We start from the raw sequence: 27,781 nt of genomic DNA, 5'->3' as shown, positions 1-27,781 counted from the left end.
CCGTGGAAAGCCTTGTTTTTCAAGGAATAAGGCCTTTTTTCGAAAGTGTTCTTTTGAAAAAAGGTGTATGTAATGCAAACTGCTTTTCCAAAAGAGAGCATCCAGACTGCCTGGCCGCTCTCTTTTGAAAAAGCATCTTGCTTTTTCGAAAGTACTGGTTATATTCTAGGTGCTCTTTTTCAAAAGAGGCTTGCAGTCTAGATGTAGCCTAGGAGGATGGAATGAGGTGTAACCCTGGGTGGAATGGGATGGAGAAACAGAAGAAAGGGAAGAACGGGTGGCAAGACCACAAGTGCAAGGGGTGAGGAGGGGCCCACCAGTTGCTGTGGCCGCTCAACCCAGAAAATCTTGATCTCCCTCTGCATTTAAGAAAAAAAGGCTGTCAAACCTACATAATAAAAATCATTGATTTTTTTTTAGCTGAGTTGTTAAAAAATTTTATGAACTTGTGATTCAATGGGCAACTCTATTTCATCTGAGGCTATACCCCCACTATATATTTAATGAGTTGTGTGGTGCCAGAGAGAGCCTCTTTTTGGGGAGATATAAAACCAAGATCGTGTTCCTTCATATGGATGGATTAAAGGTGCTGCAATTCTTTTTATAAAGAATGGGAATGTTACTCTAGCTAATTCTTGGTTAAATCACAAATCTGGTAATATTTTTATCGACCTACATAAAAACAAAACAAATCAATGAAAATAAAACCGGTACTTCAGACTGAAGGAGTTCTTTTTTTTCATTTCCTGTCCTTAATAATGTTAAATAGTGATAGAAATGTAGCCGTGTTAGTCTGGGGTAGCTGAAGCAAAATGCAGGACAATGTAGCACTTTAAAGATTAACAAGATGGTTTATTAGATGATGAGCTTTCGTGAGCCAGACCCACTTCCTCAGATCAAATAGTGGAAGAAAATAGTCACAACCATATATACCAAAGGATACAATTTTAAAAAACATGAACACATATAAAAAGGACAAATCACATTTCAGAACAGGAGGGGGATGCGGGGGGGGGGGGGGAAGGAAGGAAGGTAAGTGTCTGTGAATTGATATTAGAGGTGGGGAGAGTGGGATGTTTGTGAGTTAATGGTATTAGAGGTGATAATTGGGGAAGCTATCTTGGTAATGGGTAAGATAGTTTGAGTGTTTGTTCATTCCTTCTCGGAGAGTGTCGAATTTTAACATGAATGACAGTTCAGAGGATTCCCTTTCAAGTGCAGATGTAAAAGGTCTTTGTAGCAGAATGCAGGTGGTTAAGTCATTGAGAGAGTGTCCTTTCTGGTTAAAATGGCAAGAAACTGTTTTTTCTTTGTGATCTTGTCTGATATCTGTTTTGTGGGCATTAATCCTTTGGCGAAGTGTCCGAGATGTTTGTCCAATGTACATAGCAGATGGACACTTTCGGCACATGATATCATAAATTATATTTCTGGATGCGCAGGAATATGTGTTCTTGATCTTATAACTCACTTGGTTAGGTCCAATAATGGTATCAGCAGAATGAATATGTGGACAAAGCTGGCAACGGGGTTTGTTGCAAGGGAAGGTACCAGGGTTGGTATTAGTGTGTTAATACTAATACTAATGGTATTAATAATGTTAGGTACAGATGCTGTCAAAGTAATATTGCTAAATTTTATTCCAAATGCATCTTAATTTCAGTAGTGGATTAGGAGATTTGCACAGACCCAGAGTGAAAATGTTCTTGTGTCCATCATTTTATTTACTTAATTTTATTGTTATTACCCCCCTTTTCACACAGGTCACCAGGAGAGCAGGAACAGCCCATGAAATTTGTTGATAAGAATTATCCTAAAAATATGGGACGTCAATGAAAAAAAGAAGTGAAATCAACTTTGGCAAAGAAGAGAATTGTCCGGTGTATGATTGACCACAGGTAAACTGAAAGTTGTCTTCTACATTCACTTTGAATATATACTGACATAGTTAGATCTCATATCTCCATTACAAATATCACTGTGTTTACTCAAGTTCTTGATCACTGTAGCTATATTTTTTTTTTAGTTTCAAGTAGTGAAAAATGATTGTGTTGCTGATTATTTATTTCCGTAATGAGTATCAAATTGACCCTTCACAATTTTTTGGGCATTTCACTGGGAGCTGACAGAACAAGAGGTTGACATGCTTAGGATTCATCTGCATGAATCTTGCAAATTCACTCAGTTTTACTGACAGCATTCTGTGTTCTCTATCTGGGTGCCAGTTGTATCATTAACATAAAACAAAGTGCTCTGGAAAGTTGTCTTTTTTTGAGAGTAAGGATTTGGCAGCTCAGTACTGCAGTGAAATGAAGATGTTCTCTGTTAGCATGACATAGAGGATACTGCATTCTAATCAAGAAGGGGAAGTAATTCAAAGTCATGTGTAGTGTTTTCAAATCATATGATTTCTTCTAAGATCAGTGATAATGTCAGAAACGTGCCCGGGTAGATGCTGTGCCAAGAAAAGAGTAATACACACATCCCCATAGAACAGGGAAAACTACAAACTAGAATTTCTAAACTTTGTTTAGTATTAGATCTGCAGTAACCAGCATTACACATAACCAATGAGACTGGATTTCACTTCAGTCTTAACCTGGATGGTTCATTCGGTAAATATGATTAATATTCAGCAACATTCAGTAAAACCTAAACATAAAAACCTAGAAGATTCAGGTGGTAGCCGAGTTAGTCTGTACAGGGTAAACATAAAAAAGCAGACCATTTATTGTCTTTTTAAGTTTATAAAAACCTAGGTTTTGGGTAGGGTCTGGGACATGGTATAAAAACAAACATGATTATTTTGGGACAAACAGCTTTTTCTGAGTTAGCATAGCATCAAGAATAATGGAATCATGGTCGATGATCTAAATGTTATGGTAATACAAATAAGTGAAAACAATGTAGTAGACGTTTCATCCTTTGACAAAAGAAACCTTTTAAGACAGTACAACTAAGGCTTCACTGTCTTACGGCTTGTATAATCACTTACCCTGCACATGCTATCCACAGGTGTAACACCAGCTCATAATAGGAGTCATTTCTATTTACTTTGCACAGATGTGAATGACTATTCAAACTTTAAGGCAGGGAGGGATCAGGCAGAATGATTGTTTACTTGCAATAGAGTGAACCCCAGTGGAGTGTGCGTGTGTGTATGCACGCGCACATGTGTACTAAGCAATATGAAGGAGGCTGAGATAGTGAGCCCAGAATCCACTCCCTTCACTAAAGGATTCCAAAAATGGAACACACATTAAACAAATTAATGGAGAAATATTTTAAAGTAATTACTGGAAAGTGAGGAATCACTATAAATCAAGACAGAGTCCTAATGGCAGCAGTCTGGTAAAGGCATTGCGGGGTGGGGGGAGAGACAGTGAGAAACAACAAACAACCCTGTTTGGAATCAATTTTATGTACCAATGGTTTCTTAAATAATGTTCTGCCATCCACATAGACACACATCTCACATAATTATGTAACAATGAAGCTGAGAGCAAAAGAAGATAAGTTGTTTAGCTCATGTAGCATATAATACTGTTAAATGTTTATACATTCTGTCTGTATTCAGTGGGATATTTTGGCAACAATGAGTCTCACCTATTCTGGACTGTTATAAGAGACTTTGGAAACATCAATTAATGTTTTAGCACAATAAAATCAAATATTTCATTCCAGGGGGTAGGGATGAAGCTGAATAAATATTAGCTTTATATCAGATGGCTTGGAATGTAGGTATGGTAAACAAATCCCTAAGAATGATGACAGTTTCAAGATAATTCCCAAAGCTAAAGACATGAGAAGAATGAGGGGGTTAATGGAGAGGTAACTGATTTTTGTGTGTGGATCTTTCCATCCTTGTGGAGAAAAACAACAACATTTTTTTCCCTTGAGAAAAAGGAGCAACATAGTTTATCCTTCAGCTACTAAGAAGATTTGAGGAGGCATAGTAATAATTGAAATACTAGGTGGCAACAGTTTATGCTTGTAATATTTAAGATAGAGTGAAATAATGAAGCCAAATGAAGTGCCCCACATCCCAATTCACTCTTAGCAGGTTCTACTGTAACTATAAAGAAAACTGGGTTTTGCAACAAATTTCATGTAAAGAAATGCAACTATGAACGGATTTTCACATCCGGCATTTAGTCAGAGCTACTTCAGCAATAGCTGTATATTATAACAATATATTGTTATAACCATGTTCCTTCATAACAGCAACGTGCGTGTGCGCGCGCACACACACACACACACACACACACACACACACACACGAGTATTATTTTCCTTATGTGGGTTATGCTAAGGGAAATAAATATTTTAAAACTTCTTTTCTAGAGAATTTTCATATCTTCTGAAAAGCAAAGAAAATTAATTCTAAGTTCCCCTGAAAAATGAAACAACAAAACACTTTCTTTTAAGAGTTGGCATGTGACTTGGGAAGATTTCCTCCATCACATGAGTGTTTCGGAGAGCCCTTAGGCTGAGTTATATCAGTCTGTTCCATCATCTCAGAAGATAAAGAAGTGTGCTAGAGGCATTTTGCTCTGAGGGGTCATATTTAGCATTGACTCACAAAGCCTGGGAAAACAGCCTTTCTCCAGGGAAGAAAGAGCTAGAACTCCAAATATTCTTTGGGGAAAAAGAATACCTCCTTTCAGCAACATATCAATACATTTAATTCTCAATATATTTCAGGTTATGCCTGAAAAACTAATTGTTTTGTACTCTGCCCAAGTCCTGAATGTGTTACCAGGTCACCTTTTTCTTTACTTAGGCAAAACTGTAATGAACTTCTTTGAGAATTTTGACTGAATAAGGATCTGAGATCAGGCTTTGACTGTGAGTGGGTGCAACTCATCACTGTGGTATTTCCTGCTGACTTCCCTGTTGATTCACACTTTATACCAGTGTCCTCTCTTCTGGTGATGTCTTGCCACTATCACTTCTGCTCTAGAAACCCATGTCACTCCTCGAATGACCTTGTTTTCTTCATGACATAGCTCTCCTGCTGTGCCACACTCCATATTTCCCCTTCTGAGGGGACAGTATCACATTCCTACAATCCAACAACTTCCTCAGTGAACAGTAGAGGTTGGGGGACCCTGGGCTCACCCACTGCTCTGGGCCCTGGCCCAAAGACCCTTTGATGGCTGATACTTTCTGCATCCCCTCTGATTTCTCTGTAGATGTTCCTGGACCACTTCTCTGCAGTCCCAGTACCCTCTTAGTCGTAGCCTCAGAGCATCAGGCAGCAGACCCCTGCAGTCTCCCAGGAGCTGCCTTCAGCTCGTTGGGTCCCTGCTGCAGCACTGCTATGTCCAGGATTCTTCGTCAGCCTTTTGCTTGCAGCCAGTGTTTCTCCCTCCTCAAGTGCCAGGGAGTGACTACAGCTGCTTTGAACTGCAGTTCTTATATGGGTCTGTCCTGATCTGATTGGCTGCTCCTGCAAGGCTTTCTGTGATTGGCTGTCTGCTGTGCATCCTCCTTAGGGGTCTATTAATCCCACTGTGAAGTAGGCACCCATCACTATGAGTGTTGCATTGTAAGACAAGCAGAAGTTATGCCATCAGTTTCCAGTAAGCCACAGAAGCTAATTGTTAGTTCAGACTAAATATTCTCTATTTATTGGCATTGTAAACTGGCTAATTTATTCCAACAATCCACAATGCAACATTGAAAAAAATAGTTACAGATACTCTCTAAGGGTATGTCTACACTACAATGATAATTCGAATTAACTTAGTTCGAATTAGTTAATTCGAACTAAGCTAATCCGTACTAACGCATCTAGAACTAAAAAATAGTTCGAATTAGCGTTTTGCTAATTCGAACTAGCATGTCCACATTAAGTGGACCCTGAACCGGGCTTAAGGATGGCCGGAAGCAGTGCCGGCAGGGCATCAGAGGAGGACTTAGAGCGTGGAGATGCTGTCTCAGGCTAGCCGAGGGCTGCGCTTAAAGGGTCCCGACCCCCACCCCGGACAGACAGTTCTCAGGGGTGCCCCGCTTGCAAAGCAGTCCTGGCTTGGAGTGCCTGGACTACCCACACTGGGCACATCACAGCACTCGGCCATCAGCCCGGCTGCACTTGCCGCAAGCTGCCATCTGGGGAGAGGGAGCAATTGGGGGGCTGCAGGAGAGCTTCCACCCCCAGTGGTGGAGGTAGGGGAGATCCAGTGGATGACGATAGGGAGGATAATGGTGGGGCAAAGTTTCCAACTAGCGCTGGTTGTATGCAGTGAACTGCAGTGGCTGGTGAGTGCGGGCAGGCACCAGGCAGCTGTTGGGCAGCAATGGCAACACATAACCACCTTTACATGCTTCCCTTTCTGTTGTCCTCCTCCTCCTTTGATCTTCATCCACCTGCTGCTCCTTCACACCCATACACCCTTGGTGGAACGCATCCCACTCCCAAGCATTGTGTGGAGAACCAGCCACTAATCAGACAACTCAGCTCATGAACACCATGGCTGGTAGGTGCCTTCTTTCCCCTCTTGCCTCCCACCAGACCAGTACCCCCAGGAAAGTCCAAGACCCTCTGGCCCAGAGCACTGATCAGGAGGAGCCAAGCCTTGCATATACCAAAGCCTCACACAGTACTGGTATTGGAGAGCTTCTCTACCCCTCAGCAAAGCTCTAAAGTGTCCGGGGGAAAGCAGTTTTCAGTGCCTGAACCCTGCATGCTCCACAGCTCTCCCTCTAGGCAGGGGATTATTACCCTCTTCATCCACCCCCACCTGCCCTGCATCCTGTCCCCAGGACAAAGAGGTGCTCCATTCTCTGGGCATCCTCTGCTCAGTTACCTCTCTGGCTGAGTTTCCTGAAGCCCGTGCAGTCAGGTTCCTTTGGCCCTGGTACACCAGGCATCTTTAGAGCTTAACCCCTTCCTGCCTGCACTGTAGTTGGTGGAAAAGAGGCAGCTGAATGATGTTGGTGGCCAACAGCAATGTGGAGTTATTAGCTGCTTTTCAACACTGTGCAGAGAGGAGGGGACAAACTGCTTTTAGCCACAGAGGAGGGTTGGCTGGGGACAAGAGATGAGCCCTGTGAGAACACAGAGCAGATCATCCCTTCCCCCCTCCCTCTTCCTTCTCTGTAGCTGGATGCAGCTTCATCCCTTTCCTCCTGTACAATGTCAAAAGGCTGTTCGCGGCTACACTGTGGTGTGAATCCGGGCAGAAATATGTATGCAGGCATGTGACCTTTCATGCGCCGCCCCCATGCGTGTTGTCTACATGGTGCCAGGTACTAGGAGAGGCAGGTCTGTCCCAGTGGCACAGCCATGCATGAAGGTGGAGAGAAATGTGTCATCTCTCCCCATTTATGTGAGGGGCTTAGGTGTGCGGGTGTTATATCTCCCCATGAGGGAGGTCCTAAAGCCTTAAAGATAAGACTGTAAATCAAAATAATCTAACCCTGAAATATTTCCTTTTAATGTAGGCCTGCCTAGTCAACTTAACATTAATTTGAACATTTACACCACCTAGCTCTGACTGATTGCCTTTGAACTGTCTTAAATACAGGTAATTTTATCAGGTGTCCCATATTCAGAGTAGGGAAATATGGGCACCCTAGTTTGTAATGAATGTTGACAGCACTTGAGCTTTTTATATTTTGGTTTGTTACAGATTTCTTTTTTAAAAAAATCTGAACTCTTATTTCTCAGATTGTCACTGAGAAAAGTGAAATAGTCTGATGGTGCTTCAGATGTCTTTCAGTTATATAAGGATTGTTAGATCAAAAGTTTATATAAAGTAAACATCTAAAGTAATCTTTTTGTTGACAGACTAGCCAACAGAAATCTAATAGACTTCTTTGTTCTGAGTGTTTGTTTGTTAGCTAGTTAATTAGTTAGCCAGCCAGTCACATGAGTCAGCATATTGGAGGAAAAATCATGGACTAACTAAGCCAAGCAATAACAATTTTTACTTGTGTAACATTTGAAAGTAAATATTATTAATTAAACTATATAAATACATGAAAGGTCCTCTGGATTCTTCCAACTATTCTTTCCCCTCTCATTCCAGATTCTGATGTTCTGTCTTCTTAACTTGTTACTCTTCAGTCTGCCTTGGTATTTGCCAACCCATAGTGGGATGTTGCTGGATATTTGGGGGTTTGTGTTGGAAAAGGCAGCCTTAGTATGTGTGGATGAAATTCCAGTGAATTTGACATCATGCCTCAATTTGGCCCATGTTATTTCATACAGTACATTGTTCAGTGGTAGGTTTCAGATGTCAGCACCCGCCCCCTCTTTTTCCCCAGCTATCTCCATGTAATTTGCTCTCTGTCATCCCAGCCCCGGTGGAGGGTGGGAGAGAGTCCTGCCTCCCGGAGTTTCAGGCACCAACAGTTGTGGCCCACAGACAAACTCCTCACTTCACCAATACCAGCATCTACCCCTCTCCTCTCCTCTAGTCCTCTCCTGGTTACAGGGAAGCTACTGCAGCTGTGGGAAAAGTGCCCCTTCTCCATCCAGGCAGCTCTGTGTGCTACAGCCCTGAGCCACTGAGCAGGGCTCATTAAGTATCTGTGTGGCCGTGCTACTGCATAGTTTTATAGTGAACCTTGGTCACCACAGTAGATGCTACTTGATACAACTAGCATCTCTCAAAATGTCTAAGGGTATGTCTACACTACAAAGTTAATTCAAACTAACAGCCATTAGTTTGAATTAACTTTAATAGCGGCTACACATGCAAACCGCTAGTTCGAATTTAATTTGAACTAGCGGAGGGCTTAATTTGAACTAGGTAAACCTCATTCTACAAGGACTAACACCTAGTTTGAATTAAGTAGTTCGAATTAAGGGCTGTGTAGCCACTTAATTCGAACTAGTTGGAGGCTGGCCCTTCCCAGGTTGACTTGGTGGCCACTCTGGGCCAAACCAGGGAAACTTTTCTGCCCCCCTCCCAGCCCTGGAGCCCTTCAAGGGGTACAGTCTAGTTACAGTGCCCGTGCCAGTTTTAAGCCTGCCAGCACCCAGCCAGCAGACCCTGCACCTGGCACGGCATGAGCCAGCCACCCACTGCCACCCAGCCCTCCGCCTCTTCCCAGGACCAGGCTGGCAGCTCCCAGGAGCCTGCCCGGGGCCGTAAAAGGAAGGCGCCCGCCTGGTCTAGTGCGGAGATCGTGGACCTCATCGAGGTTTGGGGGGAGGCCTCCAACATCCATGACCTCCACACTAGGCACAGGAATGCAGCTGTCTAGGGCAGGATAGCTGCCAGCCTGGCCACCGAAGGCCACATGCGAACCCAGGAGCAGGTTTGAATGAAAATCAAGTTGGTCCAGTGAGATCCCCGACCCTGAGCCCTGAGCTTAGAACATAAGAACTTAAGAATAGCCGTACTGGGTCAGACCAAAGGTCCATCTAGCCCAGTAGTCTGTCTACCAACAGCGGACACCACCAGGTACCCCAGAGGGGATGGACCGAAGACAATGACCAAGCAATTTGTCTCGTGCTATCCATCTCCAGCCTTCCACAAACAGAGGCCAGGGACACCGTTCCTACCCCCTGGCTAATAGCACTCCATGAACCCAACCTCCATGAATTTATCTAACTTCTATTTAAACTCTGTTATAGTTCTAGCCTTCACCGCCTCCTATGACAAGGAGTTCCACAGGTTGACTATGTGCTGTGTGAAGAAGAACTTTCACTTATTAGTTTTAAACCTGCTGTCCATTCATTTCATTTGGTGTCCTCTAGTCCTTCTATTATGGAAACTAATGAATAACTTTTCTTTATTCACCCTCTCCACACCATTCATGATTTTAAAGACCTCTATCATATCCCCCCCTCAGTCTCCTCTTTTCTAAGCTGAAAAGTCCCAGTCTCTTTAGCCTCTCTTCATATGGGACCTGTTCCAAACCCCTAATCATTGTAGTTGCCCTTTTCTGAACCCTTTCCAAGGCCAAAATATATTTTTAGAGGTGAGGAGACCACATCTGTACACAGTACTGAATATATGGCGTACTATAGTTTTATACTTCCCCTCCTCCTTCTTCCCCTGGCTTCCCCCTTCCAGCTCCCTCCTTCCAGGTTTCCACCACCCCTCTCCCACCCTCTCTCCTCCCCTCTCCCACCTCCTTTTCCCAGTCTCCCCAGAGGTTAATCCCCCCTCCCCCGTTTTGATAAATAAAGAGAGTTTCTATTTTTGAACACACGTGTCCTTTATTTTTTACATCAGGAAGGGGGGCTAGGGAGGGGTAAGTGGAAGGAGGTGAAGGAGAAATGGGGCACGAGCCCCCGATGGGGAGGACTGGGGTGGCTCTGCAGGCTCCTCGGCGTGGAAGCTCTCCTGCAGGGCCTCCTGGATCCTGACAGTCCCCCAAGTGACCACCCGGATGACAGCCTGGGGCAAGTGCAGCCAGGCTGATGGCCGAGTGCTGTGATGTGCCGAGTGTGGGCACTCAGGACACTCTGAGTCAGGACTGCTTAGCTGTCCCTCATTGGGTTAGACAAGCAAGCGGGGAACCTTGAGAACTGTCTTTCTGGGGTGGGGGTTAGGTCCCTTTAAGCACAGCCCTCAGCTAGCCTGAGGCAGCAGCCCCACACTCTAAGTCCTAACCTGATGCCCTGCTGGCACTGGTTCCGGCCAGCCGTAACTTTGGTTCAGGGTCCACTCAATGTGGACACACTATTTTGAATTAGCAAAACACTAATGCGAATTAGTTATAAGTCTAGATGCACTAATTCGAATTAGCTTAGTTTGAATTAACTAATTCGAATTGTTAGTTCGAATTAGTGCTGTCGTGTAGACATACCCTAAGATATTTCTATTTACTAGTGATTGTTATTAACAGGTGAAAATTATTTTTTAAAAATTGATATTGGAGTAGGATCTGGGATCACCACCTGGGTTCCAGAGTTTTAGATGATGTACAAACATATATGAATACACAGTCCTTGAACCCAAAGAGATTACTACTCAGAACTGATCACAAAGAGATTACTACTCAGAACTGACACAAATCTGATATTAGGAATGGCAACATACAAAAACCTGTAGGGGAACACTTCAATCTTCCTGGACACACAATTGCAGATCTAAAAGTAGCCATCCTGCAGCAAAAAAACTTCAGGACCAGACTTCAAAGAGAAACTGCTGAGCTACAGTTCATCTTTAAGTTTGACACAATCAACTCTGGATTAAACAAAGACTGTGAATGGCTAGCTAACTACAAAAGCAGCTTCTATTCTCTTGGAATTCACACCTCCAGATCAGCTGCTAGAAGTGGGCCTCATCCTCCTTGATTGGATCCACCTGGTCATCTCCAGCCTGATCCTGGCCTGCATATTTATTCCTGCCTCTGGAAATTTCCACTACATGCATCTGACGAAGTGGGTCTTTGCCCACGAAAGCTTATGCTCCTACACTTCAGTTAGTCTATAAGGTGCCACAGGACTCCTCATCGCTTTTACTCAGAACTGTTGTCACTGTACAGGAGATAAGAAAATTTAAAATATTACAAACAGAGAACATAATTAATACCATCCATTTTTGTTTCTGGGTGACCAAACTCTATTTCATCTAGATTACACACATGGAAAAGTAGTCGCTGAAAAACAGTTGTGTGGCTCATTTTAAACAGGTGCCACTTCAAGTTTCAACAATACACCACACAACTTCCATAGCCCGTGTAGGCCCACTGACAGGGGAGACGTGGGCAAAAGGGGCAGTTACCCTGAGGCCTGGTGATTCAAATGGGTCCCGGGCTTCCAGCTGTTGCCACTGCTACTGCTGGTACCCCGTGCAGCTTTGAAGGCTTGCAGGAAGCATGATGCGCTGTGGGTGGCACCCTCTAGTCCCACCCCTTCTGCCTGAGGCCCACCTATTTAGGAACATGGAGCTGGCCCACACATACATCCCTGGTCAAAAGCCCTCAGAGGCTGCCAATTTACCTGAGTCTGTGTAACACATTTTACAACAAAGCTATTTTATAGATATTTTGGAGTATTGTTCATTTGGATGTTCATTCATTGTGACTACTTTTCATATGTGTCTGCCTACAAGTTGCCTCTGTTACCCTGGCTACATCTAGACGACAAGCCTCTTTCGAACAAGAGCATCTAGACTGCAACCACTTCTTTCAAAGGAGCCGCTTTTTCGAAGGAGAGCACCCAGGCAGTGTGGAGACTCTCTTTCGAAAAAGCCCTGTTTGCATTCAAGAATGCCTTTTTTTGAAACAGCACTTTCGAAAAAAGGCATTCTTCCTCGAAAAAGGGGTTTACTGCGACCGAAAAAACTGCCACGTTCTTTTGATTTAATTTTGAAAGAACACAGCAGCAGGCTAGACGCAGGTGAAGTTTTTTCGAAAAAAGGCTGCTTTTTTTAAAAAAACCTCTGTAGTCTAGACACACCCCCAGAGTGCAACTGCATAGACCTTAGAGAGAGAGGGAAATTCTGGCTCCTATGTTTTATAATCCTCTAAAAATTACTGAAAATAGATGATCTGTCCACAATAATCTCACTATTTCAAGGCCCACTGTCTTGGACTTTCCCAGGGAAATAAAGAGCCAATGTGTTCAGCAGAGTGAAGAGAATCTCCTCTTCTCCACATTTCTAACTTTGCAGGGTAATCATGGATTTTTTTTAGAAACTATTGGGTACATATAGAGCCTACAGGATATATACCTCATTGATAAAGGATTACTGATTTCAAAAGGAGGACCTCTGTTAGCTATAACATTAGGGAAATCCACAGTGAGGGGCAAGATTATGAAAAATGTTCTAGCATGTTATTTTACAATGCAATGGTTTGAGGCTGTTCAGAAGGTTAGAAGTACACACTGTAAAGACAGATTACTGAGCAGAGTGCAGTTGAGGGGTTTAAAGTTACATGATAAATGTAATTTTACATGATAAAGTACCACATATGATCTGTGTTGTTGTAAGGCAGGGGAAGGCCTTTTTGGAAAATTACTTTAACTGGCTCAATTGCTATATTTGATTTAATAGATTTGGTTTAGAAGTGTTTTTTTTTCCAGTTTTGTAGCTATTACTAATGGAGCAATACATTTAAATTATCTAGTGCATATTGTATTTCTGTGCACTGAAGTTAGGCTTGAGGAATTTCTTTGTAAAGAAAATTAAAAACAAACCAATAAATACAAGATACGCCATTCTCATTTAATATTGGAAGTCTGTGATGAATTGTACAAGGCAGCCTTCTGAGCAAGACTGACATATGGCTGGTAATATCCTGTGGGGAAATGTACAGTGTAGCCAGGTAATAATATCCCTACCTGGGAAGTAAAGGTCACACACAATAGCAAATGCCAAGAAATAATCATGGATTTTTTTAGAGCCTACTGGGTCAGTAAGATCTTGGCAGATGTATGTATTTCTGTAGCTTTGCAAGAGTGTGGGACAGGGAATAAAAGGAATTGAAGGCAAAGTGCAAACAAGTGTTTTGCAGGCCTGAGCTAATACAGTTTGCTCTTCCAGGAAGATGTTTTGGCTTAACAAGTTCAGTTTTATCATTAGTTTTCTTTGTAATTATAGAATAATTGGCCTGACTTGCAGAGGTGCTCATCAGTGACAAATACAGCTATTGTCAACAAGAGCTAGAGATGCTTAGTACCTTTGAAAATCAGTTCTTATTTCCTCCAAAATAGTATGTGACATATCTTTTAAACTGACCATATATTTAAAATTGTTTTGCAACACTGAAGTGCCCAAGGGAAAAGTATGGATACAGAACCTTTTCCCATTAGGTCACTCTTTTGCCTCCAGCAAAATAGTAATAAAAGTAAATGGCACTGACTGTTGTTCAGTGACTTTTGTTAAAGGGTTAGTGGGGCTCGCTCCAGTTTCGGCTGGGTGGATGTTCACATCACAGAAATAACCATTATATATAATAGGCCCTAGCTTGGCCCTTGCTGGTAGTCTCAGCAGAGAGCCAGAATGGATAGTGAGGCAATATCTTCTTCCCAGTGCTTACACATATTTGTTGAGTCATATTGGCAGGAGGTGGCAGGCGGGAAATTAACAGTGCCTTTGGCTATGCTATGCTTGGATAAATATAGAGTTTCAGTGACCAAGGCTGTCAATCCAGCACCTGTCATGAACATTATTAATAGCTCAGCTATCCTAATTGCTTTTGTAAGCATATTAATTGACATATACACCATTACTTATATACAAAAATATGTGAATGCTTCTGTTTGTGTATGCAAAACATAGCATTACTATCAGAGAACTATTATCTTTTGCCTTCAGTTTTGATGACCAAATGCTTTTTTAGTCTGAAAGTTCAGTTTCTGTTAAGCATTCATCTAAATCTAACGAATATCTTTACATCCTCCCTTACAGAAATCTATTCTAAAGTCTTTCTGCCTTGACTTTAAGCAGAATATCTTTGCTCTCAAAAACCTAACCTACCATGGAATGTTTGTGTGGGTTTTTTTTTTTTTTTTTGGGTGGGGGTGAGATTGGCAGAGGGGAGGAAAGAGGATGGGAGGACGTGACTGGATAACATAGCTCTAAAACAACAACCTTTCCTATCCACTTCCATCCAGACTGTCTTCATGTCACATTCAGAATGCTTCTGCTAAGATCATTTCTTTAGCTTGTGTGTTAAGCAACACCCCCCTTTTATTTTAGTCTCTACATTTGCTAAGGTACTTATCTTAACTTTCAAGGCCCTTCATGGTCTATTGCCAACCTACTTATCATATCTCATTCATTAACTCCTCTTCACCATTGGAAGAATTTACCAAGGGCTGTGGTGGATTCTTCATCACTGACAATTTTTAAATCAAAGTTGGACATTTTTAAAGTTATGCTCTAGTAATTATTTTGTGGGATTTCTATGGCCTCTGTTATAAAGGAGGTTAATCTAGATGATCACACTAGTGCCTTTTGGCTTTGAAATTTATAAATCTGTTACTGGGTCATGATGCCTTCCCACCCACATGTTAAATTTTCAAACAAGCAATTTTGTGATTTCTGCTATCCTGCTTCTCATGCCTTATGAACATTTGGAAAGCTACCTCATTATCCTCTTTAAAACTCTTTCTTACTGTGATGTCTTAAAAAAACAAACCTTGAAATTGATTACGTCGCTTGTGTGCTGAGAACCCTGACTATTATTATGTTTTGGTAGTCCCCTGCCTGGCAGTATCCATTGGCACTCTCTTGTCTTATGATTAGATTGTAAGGTCGTGGGGCAAGGACAGTTTATTCATTCTATTTGTACAGGGCCTACCACAATAGGAACCTGAGCCATCACTAGCACCCCTACCAATTTCAGTAATACAAGTAAAAGATGTAACAGTAGTCACAGATGTCAGTGGCAGACATTTTGTATTTGTTATTTTCCAATAGGATGTGAAGACTCCCTATGTTTTGGGGATAGAATTAAATTCAGATTATCTTTACTTAGAGGAAATTGTCTCCAATGTCAATCAGAAAAAGAAAATCCAGGCTGTCAATTAAAGCTCCCTGACATTCCAAAGGTATCTTCTAATTCAGATAGACAAAGTATCATCTGTCAGACTAAACCATATCTAAAATGCTGAGGAGAGGTGAAATATCTGTTGGTTTATACCATAAGTTATATCTCAATCTCTCAATATAGGAATCAAAATTTCTTGGAATTTCGATAGATATGATCTCATTTGGACCATCTTAAAGAATTGGGGTGGGCAAAAGGGCCTCCACTGGCCGGATCCATCCCACCAAGTGGGTTGATCCATCCCACAGAGGCCCTGCTATTCCCCCGCCCCAGGCCAATCAGTGCCTGGGGGCAGGGAGGGAAGCATGCAATTCCCCTCCCGCCCTGCCTCTGCCCCGCATGGAATGTGCAGCGCTTAGAAGTGCCATGTGCTCCTGGCAGGGTGGGAGGAGACTTCATGTGTGGAAGGGAGCATGTGAAGTCTTCTCCTACCCTGCAAGGGGCTGGGCACTTAAAGTCAACCGCCAGCTGCTGCTCAGCTGCCAGTTGACTCTAAGTGTGGCATTCCCTTGCAGAGTGGGGGCAGGGAGTGAGAGACTTCCCATTCTCCTCCCGTCCCCAGGCTCTGATTGACCTGGGGGCACGGGAGAAGTGCACAAAGTCTCCTCCCACTGTCAGTGGCATAGGTGCCTAGAGAGAACTGTCAGCTGTTCAGAATATCTGGCAGTTCTCTCTTCAGGGCAGTGGGGGAAAAGACTTTATGTGCTTCCCCATCCCCAAACCAATCAGAGTCTGTGGGTGTGGAATCATGGAAGTGCCTGAGGCCTCGCCCCTTCTGGGGTGGCCTGAGGCCACTTCAAAACTTTCTGAAGTGGCCCCTGATCAAAAATTGTTGCCCACTCCTATTATAGAATAAGTAGTAACAAGGGCTTTCGGGGCCTTTTCTAACTCTCCTGAAGTCAGTGGAAATCTTTCTGTAAAAGTATATCTGATTTGCTTTCAGTTATTTCTCTATTTTAAAGTTTTGTATAGTATCAATACCCAACTAAAGCTCTTAGGTTTAATCTGTGCATCTCCACATTACTTGTGCTTGTGAAGCACTGATAGTGTCATTGGCAATTTCATCCCACTACATAAATAGAATGTTATATTTTACTTATTATGTTAATCTAAATTGTTTCTCCTGTTTTTGACCAATGGAAGGGAGTTTCTTCTAACTCACTGTCTGTAAGACTCCTTGTTAACAATATTTGATTGCTATTGTACAATTCTATGATTCTTTGAAGCACATTCATGGGTGTTAAGCATTCTCAGTATTTCTCAGGCTTGGACCATAAGATACCTGTGCTTACAGGTGTGCTAAAACAGATAACAGTCACAGCTGATCCTGTGGTGTTTATTTGGTGTGCTGTCAGTCCTATCCAGTGTTATCTGTGTTACAATGACAATCACTCATGAGATTAATTCAGTAACCATAATACTGGAGCAGTGCTACTAATTCTCATACCTCAAACTTCTTATGACAAAGACATAGATTCTTGGAGCAGGGGGAAATGATCCTCCTCCTTTACCCTTACTCAAAAGCACCATTTGTATTTGCCCTTGATGCTGTGGCATCCAAAAAAGTTATAATTCGTTTTCCTTATTTTCAGTTGTCCTCACTGTGAGATATACCTACCCTACCAAGAACATGTGGGCTCAATTTAGCTCTTGATATGCAAACTTTTCCCCAGGGCAGGCAATGTCTGCTAGTTGTGTTTGTAACTGCTGTTCTCTCTGATGGAGACGTATTTTTCTTTCTTGGTGTTGGCCAATCTGTCTTGGGTTGATAGTTTATCCATCAGAAGTTATTATAGCTTCCCAATGTGCCTTTTTTCTTTTGTAGAATCTTACATGTTGATTCTAATACATTAATAGGAGCTATTTCTCTTTGTACCTCTGATTTTGATCTTTTAATCACATGACTTTCCTTAGGAATCTGGGGGTTCTCCAAATAAAGGCATCAAAAGTGTTTTTTGTGTGACATTTTGCTTTTTATCTGAATCATGCAATGCACTTTCTATAGTTTAAATCATTTGGCCTTTAAACATACATAGGTAAGCATTATTATCCCCATTTCAGAGACAGAAATATGATCAAATGCTAAACAGGAAGTCTTACAAATGAAATAGCAGAATCGAGGAAAAAACCCATCTCGTATCTTCCTGTACTATAATTTTCTAATGGGAACTTACATTCTATAGGAGATTGGTAATGGGTTATGAAGCTTTTCACTTATTCATATCCAGCCTGTAAATGAACTTATTTTATAACTTCTTAAATCAGAGCTTATGGAGATAGGGTATAGTATTAGAATAAGAAATGCAGAGTCTTGGGCGAATTAGAAAATTTGAGTTTACTCAATAGTTTAAAAAGGGCTCTCTTTATGTACTTTACAACTAATTCCTTTCTGTCTTTTCTTTACCATGAACCATTCTGCATAGTCCATCTTATGAGAGACACAAACTCATTACACTCTGATGGATATTTAGGGACTTATGTGAAATGAGTTTCCAGTCTCACTCCAATTCCTAAAGGAAACATTTAAACATCACAGGTGACACTAGGTGGGATACTTATTGAAAGACACACCAGAGAAGTTAGGGGATAAATTGGACATGTAGGCTGAACCACAATTTCATACTTAGAAGGGTTCCAAGTGCCAAGGTTGAGATGCATTTGCAGGGCATTGTTCAGGGATGCTTGCACTGCTCCAGCAATGCTGTCTCTTATGAATGGAGTAAAAGCTTGCCTTGTTTGGCAATTAAAGTACACCAAAGATGAGCTTTATGCCCCAGAGATGCACTGAACCTGTCTTGTACCAGGCACTTGGCCTAAGGCAGAGATGGATCCTCTCCTTGTACCCACAAGGCTGAATCTCATTCACTGCATTGTTAGTCTGTAGAAATCTTCATCACAAACCGTATGTGAAATATAAGATTTTATTATGATATAGTTTATTTTACAAAGATATTAATATAGTAGAAACAGTGTGCTAAGTACTGTACAGACATGTACAGAAATAAGATCTGTACCTTGAAAAGCTTACATTGATGGTAGACAGGGTACAGTGTGATGATATTTGTAAGGTACAGTGTTGTGAGTTTTGTAGGATAGAGGCAAAGTGATTAAAGATTTTCCACTGTTTATCATGATTAACACAAGATGATAGTTTCAAGAAGCCACATAAAACAACAAATCAACCACTCCACCTGATTGAAGGAGGTGCTCCTGCAGCATTTTCCCTCCTCAGTGGTTTAGCAGGGTAAATCCAGGGCTTGTTTTAGACCATGTGCTGATTGCGTGCATGCTCACATCTCATTTCACTGAGTCCTTTGCACAGCCTGAGGCTGGTTAAAACCCAGTCAGCTCTAGCCCATCTTGAGCAGAGCAGAGCAGAGGAGAAGAATATATAGAATAAGATTCTGCAAAAGATATTTCAGTTTCTTTCTGAAAGGGAGCTTGCAACATTAGCAGTGTGCTCCCCCCCCCCCCCCTTCGCTGTGGAGTTTCACTCGAGGGATTGCACAGGCAGATTAAAGAATGAAGCATCTTTTCTGCTGTTCTCCAGATGGAGTCAAGTCAGGGTTGGTTGGTTGGCTGTTTGTTTATTATCATTTTAGTGCTTTGAGGAATTGCTCTTTCATTGAAACAGAATGCCTTCAATTATCTTGGAGGAGCTAAGAACCCTCTGTGAAATAGAATGTAGTCACAAGGGGAGAGGGTATTACATGAGAGAGAGAGGGAGGGAGAGAACCAGATTTTTAATTTCATTCCCATTCACTATAAAAAGCAGGTAGGCTAGGAAGGAAGGGAAGACAGAAGGTCATTCAGGCTCTGAACCTCCCAGCTTGTTGGGCAGTGTGAGTAGAGGGTATCAGAAAGGTCTGGCACTAGGTGTATCCTTTGCTGAGTGTTGGTAAGTTTTAAGTGCCTTACATATCTATTCTCTTTTTGCACAAGAATAAAGGATAAAATGGGGGCAAGCTGTAGGTGGAAAATGGCCTTGAGTGAGGAAACATGGATTTAGATGTTCCTCATAGTAATAAGGTACATAGTCACTCTCCTAGCTCTCCTACATGCTGTTAGGCAGCTGCAACTTGGCACCACCCAGCAGCAGTTCTATAAATGCAGGATCTTCTTCCCCTGCATTTCCATCATTGCTCATCGTTTTTAGTTGGCTGTTACTCATGCAGGCAGCACTTTATACCCAATCTGACAAGGATCAAGTTCTCACTGTGTGTTCGTGCTGCTCTCTGAGGGTATGTCTACACTACAAAGTTAATTCGAACTAACAGATGTTAGTTCGAATTAACTTTGATAGGCGCTACACAAGCGCTCCGCTAGTTCGAACTTAATTCGAACTAGCGGAGCTTAGTTCGAACTAGGTAAACCTCATTCTATGAGGACTAAACCTAGTTTGAACTTACTAGTTCGAATTAAGGGTTGTGTAGCCCCTTAATTCGAACTAGTGGGAGGCTAGCCCACCCCAGCTTTCCCTGGTGGCCACTCTGGCCAAAACCAGGGAAACTCTATTGCCCCCCTCCCAGCCCCGGACTCCTTAAAGGGGCACAGGTTGGCTACGGTGCCCAGCTAGCAGACCCTGCACCTGGCACGGCTCGAAACAGCCACCCGATGCCCCCCAGCCCTCCCCCTCTTCCCTGGACCAGGCTGGCGGCTACTGGGAGCTTGCCCGGGACCGCAAGAGGTGGGCACCAGCCTGATCTAGTGCAGACATCGTGGGCCCCGTCCACTACCTCCGCAATAGGCACAGGAAAGCGGCCATCTAGGGCAGGAGAACTGTCAGCCTGGCCACCCAGGAGCAGGTGTACATGAAAATCAAGGTGGTCCACTGAGACCCCCGACCCTGAGCCCTAAGCTTACAACGGCTGTCCTGGGTCAGACCAAAGGTCCATCTAGCCCAGTAGCCTGTCTGCCGACAGCGGCCAACCCTAGGGACTCTGGAGGGGATGGACCGAAGACAGTGACCAAGCCATTTGTCTCGTGCCATCCCTCTCCAGCCTTCCACAAACTTTGGGCAGGGACACCACTCCTACCCCCTGGCTAATACCATTCCATGGACCCAACCTCCATCACTTTATCTCACTTCTCTTTAAACTCTATTCTAGTTCTAGCCTTCACAGCCTCCTGCAGCAAGGAATTCCACAGGTTGACTCTTTGCTTTGTGAAGAACAACTTTCTGTTACTAGTTTGAAGCCTGCTACCCATTCCTTTCCTTTGGTGTCCTCTAGTCCTTATATTATGGGAACTAATGAAGAACTTTTCTTTATGCACCCTCTCCACCCCACTCATGCTTTTATAGACCTCTATCCTATCCCCCCTCCGTCTCCTCTTTTCTAAGCTGAAAAGTCCTGGTCTCTTTAGCCTCTCTTCATATGGGACCTGTTCCAAACCCCTGATCATTGTAGTTGCCCTCCCCTCTCCCACCCTCTCTCTTCCTCTCTCGCACCTCCTTTTCCCAGTCTCCCCCAGTTTTGTTCAATAAGGAGAGATTCTATTTTTGAACACAATTGTCCTTTATTTTGTACATCAGCAAGGGGGGCTAGGGAGGGGTAAGTGGAAGGAGGTGAGGGAGGAATGGGGTATGAGCTCCCGATGGGGAGGACTGGGCTGGCTCTGCGGGCTTCTGGGGGTGGAACCTCTCCTACAGCCCCCCAATTGTCCCCTCTCCCCAGATGGAAGACTGCCGCCAGTGCAGCCAGTCTCATGGCCGAGTGCTGTGATGTGCCTAGTGTGGGTACTCCGGGCAATCCAAGCCAGGACTGCTTTGCAAGCGGGGCTCCCCTGAAAACTGTCTGTCCGGGGTGGGGGTCGGGTCCCTTTAAGCACAGCCCTTGGCTAGCAGCTCCACGCTCTAAGTCCTCATCTGATGCCCTGCCAGCACTGCTTCCGGCCATCCTTAAACCCGGCTAAGGGTCCACTTAATGTGGACATGCTAGTTCAAATTAGCAAAACACTAATTCGAACTAGTTTTTTAGTCTGGATGCGTTAGTTCGAATTAGCTTAGTTCGAATTAGCGCTGTATGTAGACATATCCTGAGACTGAAGGGTGCTGGACACTGGAATAAATGGTAGCTCATAGTATAAAATACTAGGCATTTTAATGTTGCAGAGAGTGATGAAATCCCAAAGGAAAAGCCACAGCATAAAGGGAAAAGAACAAAACTGTGTGCAGGCTAGATCCTGGTACAAACTGCAGTAATGACTTCCAGGTGTCATACTGTCAACCTAGCTGTGAAAGTAAGGAAGAGGCAGACCAGAGCAGTTTCATGTCTTGAGCTAATCAGTCTGTCTGTTTAATATAACATTTGTCTGTAGTATCCTCAGCCCCAAGAAGGTCTGTCACTTGGAAGAGAGGAGAAGCTTTGTTCCTCCCTACCTCTCACTGCTGATGGAAACTGTTTTTGACTTGGTGTCATCACAGTGTAGATACAGAAAAATAAATGATGAAGTGTGTCTTGAAAACTCCCAAGTCTACAAACAAAGCGGGGGATGGGGGGAGATATTTACTTTCTTTGTATGCATGAGCTCTGAAGCAGAGTCGGAGGGTTTCTGGAGATGATGAGGATGATTTGGTTTTGATGAATTCCAAACTGTAAGGGGTCTGAACTTCAGTAAAGTGCTCCTGACATTTTGTTGCACCATGGCACATGAGGGACTAACATTCCACAAGGCTTTCCCCGCTTGGAACCCTCCCTCACTTGCACATCCAAGATGCGTTATAAGCGTGCTTTGGTATTTTGTGTCAGGAAGTAGTGTGTCTGTATGGAATGTATGTGTGTAGAAGTTACTTTTTCTGTGCCTTTGCACATTTGCCTTCCTCCATACTTCACAACATGAAGAACATGTGGCACAATTGGTTCCCATTTGTTCTAACTCCAGCCTTGTCTGGAACTAGCTGTGAAAAGCTGCCATTGCATGTAAGTGGCTATTTCTGGTTCTGTTGGTTCATCAAAACCCTACTTAGAAAAGAAGAGCTAAGATTTAGTTTCGCTGGCCTATGGAGAAAATGCTGAATGTTCCGTGTACCATATAAATATGCATGCCCAGAGACACAATGTAATTCTGTTTAATCACTTGCTGATTTATTTATTTAAGAAAAATGTCATGAGACATTTCAAAAATAGATAAGGCCATTTCCTCAGTTGGTGTGCTTTGGCATGGTTCCACAGAAGACATTGAATCAGCATCAACATATACAGGATGAGGATTTGTCTCGTGTGCTTTTTAAAGAGAAATGATGAGTAACAAAATAGACTCAATCGGTATATGAATGGGACAACATGGGTAGCGAGCTTCCAAGCATACTACCCCTTGCAATATTGTATCACAAGTCTGAGATGTAGGGACCACCTCTATATAATGCAGCCAAGAGTAATAATAATTAAAATAATCTCCATGACTGTCCCATTCCACTTCTGCTAGGAGGACCAGCAATAGTGACAATCTAATTCTAGCAGCTCTTATGATGTTTCTGAACACCTGTTTGCCAAGAATTGGGCTAAGATCCATGAAATAACAAGTGAAAAAAAGTCCTCCGTTGTTAATATAAGGTTTGTACTCAGATCAAAGCTGTCAGACAGTTTCTATGATCTCAACAACTACTTTGATTTCTACTTACAGAATAAATGAGTCATCAGTTGAAACGGCATTGAAGACCAACTGGTGAGGCTCATGACCATATGTATATCAGCCTGTAGAACAGGCACATATATTCAGAGCTACATTTGTTTAATTTGCTGGTTTAGCAGACTCAGAAGGGACTAATTTAGTTCAGGGATTAACTTTATAAAACCTTTAAATGGAAAGTCAAATGTTAAATATATCCCTTACCAAATTGTTTCCTGTTGTTATTTCAGCCTGTATGAAGACAAGCCATTTCTCCTTCCTACTTCCAGAGCACTGAGTCACAAAGCTTCTGAAAACACAGCTTGCTTTTCTATTCCCTTTTTTCTTTTCAGCAGACAACACACTGATACCTTGGGTTTTGTGTGCAATGTGAGGTGTATTAGATGGGTAATACCCAGCACAAGTTAGCTGAGTTGGTTCAAAAATTTTCAGACACCTCAAAACACATGTATGCAATGGCCGAGAGCTAAACCTGAGCACATTGGAACACAAAGATGAGAAAGGGTGGATATGGCTGGAAGAAATGGAGACAAATAGACTATGTATAAGACGAGTAAGACATAAGACTAGCTGAGGATGCGTGGGGCAGGCAGTGGATGGTGAGAGAAGTGAGAGATCAGTGTACTATGAGAACTGGGTGGATGTATCTATTGAAGATTATCAAGTAACAAGGTTGGCAATATATATGCAGGTCTCATCAGGGCTAGGTAGATGTGGCCAATGGAATGAGGGGTGGGGCATGGGGTACAGTGGGCTGGGCATAGCAGCCTCCCACTGCTCCCTGCCATAGGTCAGTCACAGAGGGGCAGTCACTTATATATAAGAAACTAGCACGTGGGTACGTTACACTTACAGGAAAGTTCAAAAAATTAAATCTATGTAATAGAATTTTTTATTAATGTGCTGGCAAAAGGGAAGTCAAAGAAGAGTTTTAAATTTGTAGAATTTCACCTTCAAACATTATTCGTTTTATTGAATAATTTCATTGATAGCAAATTTGAATCAGAAACTTGTAAAGCTTCCATTACTCTTTTCATAACTAATTTCAATTATTTTGTGATTTGGAGGAGTAAAAATTTTCTTTGCACTTAAATGACAGTTGAATAGGCGACTTGATATTAATTTTGTTACCAAATACTTTTTATGAACTGTAATCATAATAGTTGTGACATTTTTCCGATGAAAAACAAAAAATAATATTTAAATCTTTTCACCCAGCTTATTTTGGTGTAAAAAGTAGTGCATTCAGCTAATTTAAGTGGCAGGATTTCTTGTGCAAAATTTGGTGTCTATAGGTAATCGTGAAGTATGATTAGGTTAAACTAACATAATAACATTGCTGTTGGGTGATATATGTATAAAAAACATTGACTGTTGTTCTCTTTTGTCCATCTGAGCCATCTTTATATCATGTAATAATGTGTCTGTAAAAAGTTTGGTTGTCTGTAATGTTTTCTATACTGTCCATGAAAATCATTCAGTCAAAAAAGCTACTATTGTTAGGAAACAACTTGAATACCTCATGCAGTCTGGTCAGCCCATCTCAAAAAAATATATATTAGAAATGGAAAAATTCTAGAGAAGAGTAACAAAAATGATTAAGTGTATGAAACAGCTTCCAAGTGAGGGGATAGACTGAAAGAGTTCATCTTGGAAAAGGAACAACTAAGGCTGATGTTCATGAATGTATAGACCTCTATCTTGGAGAAAGTGAATAAAGAAGTTTTATTTACCCCTTCATCTAATACAATGAAATTCATAGGAAGCAGGGTTGGTTTGTTTGGGGTTTTTTTTTAAGAAAAAAGGAATTAGAAAAATTCATGAATAATAGGTCAATCAGTGGCTGATAGCCAAGATGATCAGGGATGCAAACTTACGCTCTGGGTATCCCTAAACTTTTGACTGCTGGAAGCTGAGACTGGACAACAGAGAATGGATCACTCTGTAATCACCCTGTTCTATTCATTCTCTTTGAAGCCTTTTGGCAGTGGCCACTGTTGGAAGAGAGGATGATGGGTTAGATGGACCATTTGTATGACATAGTACGATCATTCTTATGTTCTTATGCTATGAACAGTTATCTTTATTTATGGCTACAGAGGCAGCGTTGTGGGCAGGGGTAAACTGACAAGGTGAGATTTACTCTGCCAATATTGCATGTAAAGAGACTGAAATGATCACAAGAGCCTATGTTTTCCACTTCCTCACTTAGTAAAATGTTATACCCAATGCTCAAAGTGTTCCCTACACATACAGGTTTGCATCTGAAACCACCTTGTACAACTGCAGGCTATCAATTGAGAATTTAGTTAGCAGAATAGTGATTGCCCATCCAATAAAAGCACATCTTGCTCAAGTACACAAGGGCACTTAGATTCTGGAGTGCAGGAGCAACAGCGTTTCTTGGCAAGTACTTTGATGGGAGTTTGTGTCTGTGTCTATCTCTGCTTTCCAGGAGCTGGCACAATAAATCCAAACTGGGATTAAGAATTCAAACCCACCCAGCTAAAACCTCTTATTTGAAGTATCACTGCCTGCCTTCCCTTAGGTTGTGCATTTCATTAAAGTATAATAATAGTTTTCATACTGCATTGACACATGTTTCAGACTGCTTCTTGTGAGCTCGTGGGTAATTTGCCACACTAGCAGTTTGAGGTCAAAGTAAGTCATGTCAAGTTACTAATGGTGTCATGTTACTAGCTAACTATGTCACTTTATTATCAGGTGCCTAAAAATCCACACAACTAGGCATGCAAAGCGCCAGCTCAAGGTGATGTCATGTAATGTTAAGCTAACTCTGTCTTCATTACATTAACTCTGTCTTCATTGCACTGTGACTATAGTGGAACATTATTTAACAAACTTGGCATTTTTTTTTCAAATTATTTGACAAACTTTTATTTCATGTTCACATATGATTAAATCTAAGCTCCACTGAAGTCAATAACAAAATTCTCATTTACTTCAGTGTGGCTCAACGTTGATCCCTGTTATAACAAGACAGTGAAATAATTTGCAGGTGAGATATGCAAATAACTTGTTCAACAAGTGAAATGTTTCAAATAAAATAGTAAAATAATATTTTTATTCCTGGCTGTTCACCTCTAAAGGCAGTCAAACATTTCCTACTCAGGAAGGAAGGAATAAGAAAGGAAAATGGTTTGGGATAATCACCCAGTTGTAAGTAAAAACTCAAATGCAATGCCTGTCTGATATTCTGTGTGCAACTGCGGCGAGGAGTCCTGTGGCACCTTATAGACTAACTGAAAGCATAAGCTTTCGTGGGCAAAGACCCACTTCATCAGATGCATGTAGTGGAAATTTCCAGAGGCAGGTATAAATATGCAGGCCAGGATCAGGCTGGAGATGATGAAGTGGATCCAATCAGGGAGGATGAGGCCCACTTCTAGCAGCTGATCTGGAGGTGTGAATTCCAAGAGAGCAGAAGCTGCTTTTGTAGTTAGCAAGCCATTCACAGTCTTTGTTTAATCCAGAGTTGATTGTGTCAAACTTGAAGATGAACTGTAGCTCAGCAGTTTCTCTTTGAAGTCTGGTCCTGAAGTTTTTTTGCTGCAGAATGGCTACCTTTAGATCTGCAATTGTGTGTCCAGGAAGATTGAAGTGTTCCCCTACAGGTTTTTGTATGTTGCCATTCCTAATATCAGATTTGTGTCCATTGATTCTTTAACGTAGGGACTGTCCAGTTTGGCTGATGTATATCGCAGTGGGGCATTGTTGGCACATGATGGCATATATTACGTTGGTAGATGTGCAGGAGAATGTACCAGTGACAGTATGGCCGATCTGGTTAGGTCCTGTGATGGTGTTGCTAGTGTATATATGTGGGCAGAGTTGGCACCGAGGTATGTTGCAAGGATTGGTTCCTGAGTTCGAGTTATTATGGTGCGGTGTGTAGTTTCTGGTGAGAATATGCTTCAGGTTGGCGGGTTGTCTGTGGGCAAGGACCGGCCTACCTCCCAAGGCCTGTGAAAGCAAGGGATCATTGTCCAGGATGGGTTGTAGATCACTAATGATGCGTTGGTGAGGTTTTAGCTGGGGACTGTAGGTGATGGCCAGTGGTGTTCTGTTGGTTTCTTTCTTGGGCTTGTCCCGTAGCAGGAGGCTTCTGGGTACATGTCTGGCTCTGTCAATCTGTCTCCTCACTTCCTCATGTGGGTATCGCAGTTTACAGAATGCTCGTTGAAGATCTTGAAGGTGTAGGTCTCTGTCTGAGGGGTTGGAGCATATGCGGTTGTACCTCAGGGCTTGGCTGTAAACAATGGATCATGTGGTGTGTCCGGAATGGAAGCTGGAGGCATGCAGGTAAGTATAGCAGTCGGTAGGTTTTCAGTATAGGGTGGTATTGATGTGACCGTCACTTATTTGTACCGTGGTGTCCAAGAAATGGACCTCCCGTGTAGATTGGTCCATGCTGAGGTTGATGGTGGGGTGGAAGCTGTTGAAATCATGGTGAAATTCTTCCAGAGTTTCCTTCCCATGGGTCCAGAACATGTGTGCAACTGTGGCTGGTACAACACATCACATATACCACATGTAGGATTTTCAAAAGCACTCGACGTTGGCCTAACTTCTATTAGTGCTAGACCAACTCTTAGCGCTATTGAAAATACCAAGCCATATTTTTGGGGACTGAGTGAGTCCCATAGGATATAGTGTTCATGGT

General features: G+C 42.4%; 1 long non-coding RNA gene across 1 annotated transcript in view; it reads left to right on the top strand.

Annotated features, from left to right (window-relative positions):
• LOC149524340 (uncharacterized) overlaps nucleotides 1–27,781 on the top strand; it is a 366,734-nt gene that overhangs the window by 141,708 nt on the left and 197,245 nt on the right. Inside the window, exon 2 of the long non-coding RNA XR_016349564.1 lies at nucleotides 1,764–1,898. This is a non-coding gene — a long non-coding RNA (uncharacterized LOC149524340). The remainder of the gene's footprint in view (nucleotides 1–1,763; nucleotides 1,899–27,781) is intronic.

Source organism: Pelodiscus sinensis, chromosome 5 (genome assembly GCF_052426305.1).
Source record: "Pelodiscus sinensis isolate ZL-2025 chromosome 5, ASM5242630v1, whole genome shotgun sequence".
Taxonomy (NCBI): Eukaryota; Metazoa; Chordata; order Testudines; family Trionychidae; genus Pelodiscus; species Pelodiscus sinensis.
This window is presented reverse-complemented; position numbering and strand designations above follow the sequence as displayed.